General features: G+C 49.2%; 1 protein-coding gene across 16 annotated transcripts in view; it reads left to right on the top strand.

Annotated features, from left to right (window-relative positions):
* LOC140424893 (sickle tail protein-like) overlaps positions 1-12,568 on the top strand; it is a 931,095-nt gene that overhangs the window by 635,482 nt on the left and 283,045 nt on the right. The gene's annotated exons all lie outside the window — the stretch shown is intronic.

The following is a 12,568-nucleotide window of genomic DNA, read 5'->3' as shown; positions in this document are numbered from 1 at the left end:
TGGAGAGTTCGATCCTCCACCGCAAGATCTTGTCGTTCTTGATCTTGCCCCGCTGCGCATTATCGAACATGAAGGCTACCGACCGTTGGTCAGTGAGGAGAGTGAATCTCCTACCGGCCAGGTAATGCCTCCAATGCCGCACAGCTTCTACTATGGCTTGGGCTTCCTTTTTTACTGAGGAGCGGCGGATTTCTGAAGCGTGGAGGGTACGGGAGAAAATGGCCACGGGTCTGCCCGCTTGGTTGAGAGTGTCCGCCAGAGCTACGTCGGATGCGTCGCTCTCGACTTGGAAGGGGAGGGACTCGTCGATTGCGTGGACCGTGGCCGTTGCGATATCCGCTTTGATGCGGCTGAAGGCCTGGCGGGCCTCTGTCGACAGAGGGAAGGTAGTGGACTGAATTAGCGGGCGGGCCTTGTCCGCGTAGTTGGGGACCCACTGGGCATAATAAGAGAAAAAACCCAGGCAGCGTTTCAGGGCAGTGAGGGAGGGGGAACTCCACTTTTCATTTCATAAGGGGGCGCATGCGTTCAGGGTCGGGGCCTATGACTCCATTACGCACTATGTAGCCAAGGATGGCTAGACGGTCAGTGCTAAACACGCATTTTTCCCTGTTGTAGGTGAGGTTGAGGGCATTAGCGGTCTGGAGGAATTTGCGGAGGTTGGCGTCGTGGTCCTGCTGGTCATGGCCGCAGCTGGTGACGTTGACAAGATACGGGAACGTGGCCCATAAACCGTGCTGGTCAACCATTCGGTCCATCTCCCGTTGGAAGACCGAAACTCCGTTTGTGACGCCAAATGGAACCCTTAAAAAGTGGTAGAGCCGCCCATCTGCTTCGAAGGCAGTGTACTTGCGGTCGCTCCGGCGGATGGGGAGCTGGTGATATGCGGACCCAAGGTCCACGGTGGAAAAGACCTTGTACTGTGCAATCCGATTGACCATGTCGGATATGCGGGGAGAGGGTAAGCATCCAGCTGCATGTACTTATTGATGGTTTGACTATAGTCTATGACCATCCTCTGCTTCTCCCCGGTCTTTACAACTACCCCCTGAGCTCTCCAGGGACTATTGCTGGCCTGGATTATGCCTTCCCTCAGCAGCCACTGGACTTATGACCGGATAAATGTTCGGTCCTGGGCGCTGTACCGTCTGCTCCTAGTGGCAACGGGTTTGCAATCCGGGGTGAGGTTCGCAAACAGGGAAGGTGATTCAACCTTGAGGGTCGCGAGGCCGCAGATAGTAAGTGAGGGTATAGGGTCGCCGAATTGGAACGTTAAACTCTGGAGGTTACACTGAAAATCTAACCCCAGGAGTGTGGGAGCGCAGAGTTGGGGGAGGACATAAAGTTGGTAATTCTTAAACTCCCTCCCCTGCACCGTGAGGTTCGCGATGCAGAACCCTTTGATTTCTACGGAATGGGATCCTGCTGCCAGAAAAGTCTTTTGGGTACTTGGGTGGATTGAAAGAAAACAGCGTCTTACCGTATCCGGATGGGTAAAACTTTCCGTGCTTCCAGAGTCGATCAGGCCGTTAACCAGCACCGTCGTCGTTGCCGTTTGGAGCGTCCGGGGCCGCGATTGGTCCAGTGTCACCGAAGCCAGTCCCGGTTGCTGCATCGGGGCGTTTTCTTCAGGCCCCATGGAGCCGTCCATACTGGGGTCCTTGGCTGTCAGCCAAGATGGTGGCGTCCACGGATCGCACGTGGCCGGGGGCGGACAAAATGGCCACGCCCATGAATCGCACGTGGCCGGAGGGGCACAAGATGGCGGCGCCCATCCCCCCCCCCCCGCATGGAGTCCGGGACCCAAAATGGCGGCACCCGTTGGCCGCACATGGATCGTTGGGGGGGGTTGGGTCTGTTGTCCCAGTTCTCCCCCAGAGATTGCGGCGACCCCACGGGACTGGCACACCGCTGAATAGTGCCCTTTCTTGCCGCAACTTTTACAGAGGGCCGAGCGGGCCGGGCAGCGCTGCCGGGGGTGTTTTGACTGCCCGCAAAAGTAGCAGCGGGGCCCCCCCGGGTGGTCTGGTGCTCTGGCCGCGCAGGCTTGGGGGGGTGCCGGCGAGTCGGTCGCGGCGGGGTCCACGGAGCCCAAGGGGCTGCCGCGCGGTCGGGGCCGTAAGCGCGGGCATTCTGCGATGCCGCATCGAGGGAGGCCGCAAGGGCCCGTGCCCCCGTGAGCCCCAGTGAGTCTCTTTCCAGCAGTCGCTGGCGAATTTGGGATGAGGTCATACCTGCTACGAAAGCATCCCGGATGAGGAGTTCCGTATGTTCGTTAGTCGTCACCGGTGGGCAGTTCCTCCCCAGTATGAGCAGCGCGCTGTAGAACTTGTCCAGCAATTCCCCGGGGATTTGTCGTCTCATCGCGAGTTGGTGGCGTACGTGGACATGATTGACGGGCTGAATGTAGATCCCTCTCAGCATGGTGAGTGCCGCCGGGAATTCCTCCGCGTCTTCTATGAGCGTGGAGATTTCCGGACTCACCCTGGAATGTAGGACCTGCATTTTCTGGTCTTCCGTAGGTCTGCCGGGGGCCGTTCGGAGATATCCCTCAAAACACGCTAGCCAGCGTTTAAAAGTGGCCGCTGAGTTTGCCGCGTGGGGGCTGATTCGCAGACACCCGAGGCGATCTGGAGCTCCATAGTCTTTTAAAGTGTACGTAATAAATTGTAGCACAATCAATCACTCACGAGGCGAGATTAGATGAAGTCAATCGATGGCTTTATTACGCAGACTTGTTCCCCAGCAGCTCGGTTACAGAATGCGGCTGCTGGGAGAACCCGGATTCTTATACTCCGCCTTACTGGGTGGAGCCAGCAGGCGGCAGATCCAATCAGGACCCTGTGTCTGTCCACCAATAGCCTCTCGGCATCACTGGGTACAGTACTTCCCCTAATACATACCACCACACTCCCCACAGTCACTCAAGGCCGGAATTGAACTTGGGGGCCCCTGATACTGTGAGGCAGCAGTGCTAACCACTGTGCCACTATGCTGCCCAGATCTAGAATTACTTGACAAAATTTCAACACTTGCAACATGTCACTGAATGGAGTTGGGAAATTTCAAATTTGTGATCAAGCTGATTTTATTCTTGCTGTGACTGTGACAAAAGGATTGAACTTGTGTCACATAATTTAGTCATTAAAGAACTCCCTGTTGAGAAACTGCTGGCACGCTGTAACATTGTAATCACACTGAGGAGTAATTAGAAGGATTTAGCGTGACAATGTATTGAATCCAGTGAAAAGAAATTCTTGGACTTGTAGTTCCAATCTTGTTTCACAATTAAATCGTTTTAATTCTGTTTAATGAATTTTCAAAGGCGGATGATTTAATGACTGTTTTTCTGAATGTAACACTGGGACTATGCCACTAATGACTGGACATTAGAAATGGAGCAAGTCACCCAGCTCCTCGAGCCTGCTCTGCCATTTAATAAGATCATGGCTGATCTTTAACCTCATCCACTTTCCTTTCCAATCCTCATATCCGTTGATTCCCTTTGTACCGAAAAGTCTTAGCGATCTCAGATTGGAATGACTGAGCTTCCACCGCCTAGGCTAATGTATCTGGCTGGTGTAGCAAATTAAGAATGGAACATCATGAGTAGGAGCAGGTGCAGATCCTGCCGCCCCACAGGCCTGCTCGACCATTCAATGTGATCATGATTGATCTTCTGGCTAACTTCACTCACCCGCCCACTCCTCATATCCTTTAATTCGGGACCAAACATCTATCTCAGCATTAAATATATTAGATGATGGAGCACCCCCAACCCACATTGGGGTGGAGACTTCCAAAGATTCACATCCCTTTGAGTAAAGAAGTTATTTTCCTCTCTCTCCGAAGTGATTGATCCCAGTGCGGCTGTGTGTGCTGTATTCTAGGTACCCCTGCCAGGGGAAACTAGCTCGCAGTATCTGCCCTTGTCAAACCTCTTCAGAATCATGTAGGTTTCAATGAGTTCACCTCTCATTCGTCTAAGCTTCAAGAGAAAATAGACTCATTTTTCTCAGTCTCTCATCATAGGAACCAATTTAATGAACTTTACTTAACTATGCTATCAGCCCACAGTTGAGAAAATCTGTCTTGCATGATATAAAAGTAGCTTTTAAATTTCCTTTTATGAGTAAGAACATGCACAAAATTGTTACCCTGAGCTTGCAGGCATTTCGAAGGATTGGTGCCAGACTTGAATCACATGTACCCAAACATGATCCAGGTGCATGTCCTTTCCCTTTCAGTATGTTGAACCAGTTCATTTTGAATAACAATCTGGCATCTTAATACGATTTGGTTTCAGATTCTTGACGCAAATTACCAAATGTATTGAATTTAGTTTCACCACTTGCAATGTTGCGATTTGAACCTCTGGATTGTCAGTCTGGTATCATGCAGCTGAAAATTGTTCATCACAACACAAATGGCCAGGATGCTTTCTATCCCACAACACCGAACGAAACTAGGAAGAAGAAGCATGGCCAACCATTGAGGGAAATGTTGGGCACTGGGATGCATTTTGGAAAGAAGAAAGAGGGAAAGCATTACTAAATGGCACAATTTTAAAACGGGTGCAGAAACAGAGATCGGGGGTTATGCACGCAAGTCTTTGAAAGTTCGGAAGTTAATTTTGTAAAAAAGAAGAGAATGATAAATAGAGCTAAAAACAAGGAAGTTGATTGCTAAACCTTTGTGAATCATTGGTTAGGCTTCCTCTGGAGTAGTGTGTCCAGTTCTGGGCTCCATGCTTTAGAAAGGACGAACAGGGCCTTGCTGAAGAGATCCTTTAAATTTACTTGTTTGTATTATGAGGAAAGGATGAGCAGTTTGGGCCTCTGCTCATTAGAATTTAGAATAATATTGAAACATTAGATTCTAAAGGTGCTTAACATTGTAAATGCCCAGAAGATGTTCCCTCGTGGAGGAGAATCTTGATCTAGCAGACTCAGTTTCAAAATAAGGGATTTCCCATTGAAGATGGAGATGAGGAGGAATTGTGTCTGAGGGGTTGTTAGCGTTTGGTGTTCCAGAGAGCATTGGAGGCTGGGTCATTGACGGCTGGGTTAGACAGATTTGTTAGAGTTGAGCATTGGGAAGGGGCTTAAGGACCTATGTAGAATGGTACCAGGCAAGAGTGACTTCTGGGCCGGGATTCTCCCTTCTGGGGACTAAGTCCCCACGCCGGTGGGAAAACGCCAACGACTCCGGCATCAACGTGCGCCCAAGGTGAGGAATTCTCACCTGTCTCGGGGGCTCGGTGGACGCCGGAGCGGTTGGTGCCGCTCCAGCCAGCGCCGAAGGGACGGCGCGAGTTTGCACATGCGCCAAAGGGCCTTTGTGATCTCGCGCGGAACCGTCGGAGTGCTTTGGCGCATGCGCGGGGGGGTTCTCTTCTCCGCGCCGGTCATGACGGAGCCCTACCGGGGCCGGCGCGGCCCCGGTAGGACTCCGCCATGGCCAATGCGGAAGGAAGGAGTGCCCCCACGGCACAGGCCCGCCCGCAGATCGGTGGGCCCCGATCGCAGGCCAGGCCACTGTAGTGCCCCCCCCCCCCCCAGGTCGGATCCCCCCCGCGCCCCCCCGAGGACCGCCCCAGCTGACTTAACTGCCAGGTCCTGCCGCTGCCGACGGCCACCGACCAGCGTGGCGTGAACCCCGCCCGAACAACGGCGCCTGAGAATACGGCAGCCGGCAGCGGGGCGGAATTCGCGCTGCCCCCCCCCCCCCCCCCCCGGGTTTCTCCGACCCGGCAGGTGGTTGGTGAATCCCGCCCCTAGTCTCTGAAGAGACTGGTTTTGTTCTTGGAGAGGAGATGGTTGAAGGGATAATTAATAGAGGTGTAGAGGGGGGTTGAAAGTGTAAGTAGAAACCCTTTCAATTTGATGGGTGGGATGGTAACCAGAGGATATAGATTTGAGATAATTTGCAAAAGAACATGAGGGGAGAGGGGAGAGTTTTTTCATACAAAGCAGCATGTTGTTGAAAATGTACTGCTTAAAGGGGTGATAAAGTTAGATTAATTAACAACTCCACAAAGGAATTGAATAAATACTTGAAGGAGCATACAGCATGGCTGTGGGACAGGGGGACAAGTTTGATCACTCTTTCAAAGAACTATTAAAATTTGGTAAAGTGAAAGGCTGCCTTCTGTGCTCTGGTGCCTCTGTTCAAAAGGTGACACTGGCAAATACAGACCCACTCAGCTTTCCTCCATTCTGTCTGTAAGAGTCAATGTGTCCATCAGAATAAATTTGAGTATCTGTACACTATTAGTAAATGGTAGCCAACATTGGAGTCCCTGGAATAAAGAGCTTGTCATATGAGGAGTGGTTGAGGCCTCTGGGTCAGTACTTGTTGGAATTTAGAAGGATGAGGAAGGATCTTTTTGAAACTTACAGGATACTGAGAGGCCTAGAGCGAGTGGATGTGGAGAGGATGTTTCCACGAGTAGGAAAAACTGGAACCCAAGGGCACAACCTCAGATTGAAGGGACAATCCTTTAAAACAGTTGAGGAGGAATTTCTTCAACCAGAGGGTGGTGAATCTGAGGAACTCGTTGCTGCAGAAGGCTGTGGAGGCCAAATGAGTGTCTTTAAGACAGAGAAAGATAGGTTCCTGATTAATGAGGGGATCGGTCGGGGGATATGGCGATGTAGGAGAATGGGGATGAGAAACACATTAGCCATGAATGAATGGTGGAGCAGACCCGATAGGCCGAATGGCCTAATTCTGCTCCTATGTCTTATGGAAAGTCCTAGGGCAGTGTATTTGACTTCCTCAATGCCTCATGAAAGGCTGTTTATCAAACTCAGAGCTGTGGGGTTCAGGGTATACTTTTAGGAATGAATAAAATAAACTATCTGAAGAGGGGAAAGAAAGTGAGTACTCATTGGACAAGTATGTTGGTTGGGGGAGGGGAAGACCTAGGTCAGGTGCCTACAAAAGAGCACCACTGTTTGTGAGGGGATGGTGGCATAGTGGTATTGTCACTGGACTAGTAATACAAAATCCTAGGGTAATGCTCCAGATTCGAATCCCATGTTCAATAAAAATCTGTAACTAAAAGTCTAATGATGACCATGAAACCATTGGTGATTGTTGTGAAAAACCACCTGGTTCACCGTGAAGGGAATCCGCCGTCCTTACCTGGTCTGGCTTACATGTGACTCTAGACCTATAGCAACATGGTTGACTCTTAATTGCCCTCTGAAATGGCCTAGCAAGCCACTCAGTTCAAGGACATTAGGGATGGGCAATAAATGCTGGCCCACAGCGACACCCACATCCCATGAAAGAATTTTTAAAAATAGTTACATAAACACCTGGACTCCATCTTAAGTGCTCAGATATGTTGATAGAAAACTGGAGCAGTGAAATCTTGAGAGAGTACCTCAAATTAAAATGAGTTGCACCGAATCAGTATGTGGGGAGATCAAATGGCAGCTAAAATGTAATGCTTCCAAGTGAAAACCACAAGTAGAAGTAAAGGCTTGCATACCTTTCATAAACTCAGAACATTACAAAGTGTGGCCACTTTGAACATTATTAAAATTGTTGGCCATGTAGTGGAAAGAGACCTGGAACTCTTAATAGGATCAATGATGGCTAGCATCAACCAACATAGAACTGTGATCAATAAAACAGTTATAGCCAGTGAGACCCAAAAAAGATCAGAAGGATTATGTTTGAATTGTATAGAGCTCTGGTCAGACCATACCTTAAGTACTGTGACCATTTGTGGTCGCTGAAACATGAGGGAGACGTAGAAACACTGCAGATGGAGGGTGGTACGGTGGTGCAGGGGTTAGCACTGCTGCCACCTGGCGCCAAGGACCCGGGTTCAATCTCGCCCTGGGTGACTGTCCATGTGGAATTTGCACATTCTCCCCATGCCTGCGTGGGTCCCACCTACACAAACCTAAAGATGTGCAGGGTATGTGAATTGGTCACGCTAAATTGCCTCTTAAAAAAATGGTGCAGAGATGAGCTACGAGGTTGATCTATAGCGTTAGGGGTCTGCCTTTTGAGGAATCACTTGAGAAACAGGAATTTTCAGCTAGAATAATGTCAGAGAGCTGATCTTGGCGCAAGATGCAAGATTATAAATACATGGAAACATAAGTACAAGATATTACTTAAAATGATTTGGAAATGAGACTCGGGTTAGTGGCAAATGGAGTTTAATGCAGAAAAGTGTGAGGTGATTCATTTTGGAAGGAATAACGGGAATACAGAGTACTGGTCTAATGGTAAGATTCTTGGTAGGCTGGATGAGCAGAGAGATCTCGGTGTCCATATACATAGATCCCTGAAAATTGCTCCCCAGGTTGAGAGGGTTGTTAAGAAAGTGTACGGTGTGTTAGCTTTTATTGGTAGAGGGATTGAGTTTTGGAGCCATGAGGTCATGTTGCAGCTGTACAAAACTCTGGTGCGGCCGCATTTGGAGTATTGCGTACAATTCTGGTCGCCGCTGTCATGATATTCAAACACACACATCATGATAGACACACCAACAGACAAATCAGAACACACAACACCACAACCAATCACAGACAAAGACACGAAACATATAAAAGCACAAACACGACACCTGGTGGACAGTATTAGCTGGAGACGAGGACAAGGACCGACCTGCTACACGACACACTCAGGGAGACAGCACGTGCAGAGTATCCAGAACGAACTATACAAGAGTTAAAATAAAATAGAGTTGTACCACATACAACTGTGTTGGCTCATCTGTGCACCAGAGCACCCAACACCACATGGTACAGAAGTGGATCGATACCTGCCGGCATACCTCAGTGTACACAGACAACCAGCAGTGCCCAGGCAAAATTAGAGCTCCCGGTTCCGCAGCCGCTCCAGTGCCACGGCGATCTCCGCGGAAACTGGCGGCGATTCCGGCAAGTGTTCAAATTGTTCCTGGTGGCAGCTGAACTCCAAGACCTGGATGATAGCGAAAAAATTGAATTTCTCCTCACCATCGCCGGTGCAAGGGCAAGAGAAATATTCACAAGGTTCAGGTTCTTCAGGAGGCAGCAAAGGTACGATTACCAGGCAGTCCTGGACAAATTCTCCAAGTACAGTGAAGAAAACGCAATCCAATCGGCAAGTAAAGGTAAGAAAAGCGGCAGTACTCACCTCGTGGCCGGGATCCCGGACCCGAATTCCCAGAGGCCGAAATCCCGGGCCTGAGAGAGGGCTGGGTCGAGGTCAGCTACATACCGAGCGTCAGGTTGTCAGAGGCCCCAGACCGCACCAATTTAAAGGGGAAACGTCCCAAATCCAATTTAAAAGGGAAACGTCCCAAATCAAAAAAACAAAAATCTGTTAAAGCTGTAAAACAACCTTCCCTCACCTGGAATGACAGCACATTGCCGCAAATTGACCCAGGAGATGAATTTGACCTCCGAAGAACCCTCCGACAAGCAGTTACCTACGCACAAGCCGATGATTCCGACCTCGAATACTTCGATGACGATCTTTACAGTGTTTCGGGACCTCGCGTGCCCAATGATAGCTCCGTGGTCCTATACGACTATGACTCGGACGAACCTTTCGTGTTGCACATTGGCGACCCCCACATTGAATCCGACGCAGATGCGGATTCATTTTTCGGATTTGAAGATCTTCAACCCAGCAGATATGACGTCCCAACTCATCAGTGCCGGATGATGCTGCAGCCTGACATTAACAGACAGGGAGCGGTGCAAGCACACGGAGAGCACCCTGCTGCCACACAGAGCGTGGTCCACGTCCCGCTCAGCGTTCCCGACTCTATGAAAGAAGACATGTAAGACTCCAGAGCGCAGTCCTCGCATGAACCAGAAGTGACTCCAGTGTCACAAGCCTCCACAGCAAGCTCATGGACAGACTCCACAATTGCAGAAACGCAAGACTCCAGAGCGCAGTCCTTGCACGGACAAGAAGTGACTCCAGTGTCACAAGCCTCCACAGAGAGCTCGTGGACAGCCTCCACGATAGAAGCAACGCAAGACTCCAATGTGCGGTCCTTGCAGGAACAAGACCATGAGGGTCTAGCAACCTCTCCTGACCAACCAGCAGCAGACGATGCAAGTCTGCCATGCTCACGTGAACAGCAAGAAGGCTATAACAGCCTACCATGCTCCACTACACAGCAGCATGACCATGACGGTCTCTCATGCTACAATGAAGGGCACAGCGCTGAAGACTGTTCAAGCCCAACTGAAGACAAGCCAAAGGAATCGCCTCTTCCAAGCCCGAAGAAAAAAGGTTTATGCGCTGACCTTCAGGATCATTATAGCCGAACAGAGATTAATAATGCTGCACGGTCACAGAAGGATGCTGAGGATTTGCTAAAGAAATTACTTGAATGTTTAACTTGCAAGGAGCAGACTGAGAATTGCCAGTGTTTTAGTACGGATCGAAAAAATGGACAAGACATTGATCCTCAGGTAATGGAAATAACACAACCTGAATCATATCTACAGCAGGGACAAATGTCTCCCTTCAACACAACACCGCAAAGTCCCAACTTCGGAGACCAGCAGTTAGTCAGTAATGACTCTTCAAACCTTGAGGGGAACATTAATTGCATTGAACCTATACACACTCCACTGATAAATGAGCAGAACATTGGAGCAAGAATCCTGAGGACACCGACATCGAGTAGCCAGATAACGAATTTAAAACCCGCAGCAGTTTCAAGTGAACCAAGTGTGCTTTCCACTAATGGTGAAGATGCAGATAAGGTCGACCCGATTATCCATTGTACCACACTAAACCCAGTGATTAAGCAGTTATGTATGGGGAGTATAATGTGGGCAATTGAGAACAGTAAAAGAGAGACTGTGACCATGCCAGTCCCAGCAAAATCAGACCCAGAGACCATGAAGGCATGTACATTAGACAAAGATACATATGAGGTACCTGAGAAGAAAAGTGAAACGGAATGTTCTTTGGAAAATAGTACAATGTCGATATACATACTTGTCCAAGGCGACATGCTTCGACGTTTCTCTGCGGAGTCGCCCTTCCGGCACAGCAGGTGGCCGTAACCAGCGTGCACGGTCTCGGCCAACTTCCACATCTGGCACAGTCATCGCCTTGCATGACATTAATGATGGTGCTTCTTCGATGGCAACGACCCATCGGCTACAAGATGCCGTCCACCACAAACATAAAAAGAAAAAAGACTCCACCTTGTTCCTGGCATGCAGGGCGGATGGATTGGTGCGTAGGCGCAATCAGCGAGCTTTGCGCCGCCTTCCACGCTCGCAACTGAACCGTACGTACACGCCGGATTCTCCACTGGTTCCCAAGGATGACTTCGTGGAGATGCCACGGATCATGCCCCTTCCATCGCCACCCGTGACCAGGCCACAGCAGCTAAAATCCTCCCCATGAAGAAGCTAAGGCTGTTTCTGGGACCTTGCCACCTGTCAAATCCAGGGCAAACTTTATTGAAGCAGACAAGTATTTTCTCCCTTTTGAGTTGGCATGCCAGTCGAAACGTCCCCGCATAGTCAGCACATCATCTGACTGTTTACAGAAATTAATTGATAGAATTATAGCGACAATATGTGGTTGTTCTCAAGGACCACAAACCGACGAAGGTGTTCAGTTGCGGATAATTAAGGCCTTACTAACTACAGTAACATCTCAGCACATAGAAATACACAAAGGAACTGTGTGACAGGCTGTTAGAACGTGCCACAATATTCACTTGGCCAGCAAAAAACTTAGTAAACCAAACCACAGCCAAGGCAACACTAACAAAGATGTTGAATGTTGTATTTGCACGAATGAAAAACCAAGCACTGCATGAAGTACAACAAATGGAAAAGTAGAGACTTCGGCAACAGCATCACCTCCAACAGTCCAATGTGAACCAGTGTGAACCCAAATCTCCACAGCTGAACCGGCTTGAGGACCAGCCTATTCTTGAGGCGGTCACCCATTAGACTGGACTTATAACGCTGTTCATACGTTCAAAAAGTCAAACACTCCTGTATTATAACCTGTTGTTGCTTATCGTTCCAGATATCGTCTGACCGGACCACTGTTCAAGTTTTTTTTTTTCTCGCATTCATGTTTTCTTATGGTACAACCTTGTTAGTGTGACGCACCCGACATCGCCCCATGTAAATAGTTACGTCATATACACACGCTGTACACAACACACACACACACACTCACACACTCTTAGATGCACTCACGACACGATTATATTTATAACCACGTAGGCACATATCTTTGTAAAAAGGGAGGATGTCATGATATTCAAACACACACATCATGATAGACACACCAACAGACAAATCAGAACACACAACACCACAACCAATCACAGACAAAGACAGGAAACATATAAAAGCACAAACACGACACCTGGTGGACAGTATTAGCTGGAGACGAGGACAAGGACCGACCTGCTACACGACACACTCAGGGAGACAGCACGTGCAGAGTATCCAGAACGAACTGTATACAAGAGTTAAAATAAAATAGAGTTGTACCACATACAACTGTATTGGCTCATCTGTGCACCAGAGCACCCAACACCACAGCCGCATTATAG

The sequence above is a fragment of the Scyliorhinus torazame genome, chromosome 6 (genome assembly GCF_047496885.1).
Source record: "Scyliorhinus torazame isolate Kashiwa2021f chromosome 6, sScyTor2.1, whole genome shotgun sequence".
Lineage (NCBI taxonomy): Eukaryota > Metazoa > Chordata > Chondrichthyes > Carcharhiniformes > Scyliorhinidae > Scyliorhinus > Scyliorhinus torazame.
The sequence above is the reverse complement of the archived record's forward strand: the minus strand, read 5'-3'. Positions and strand labels throughout refer to the sequence as shown.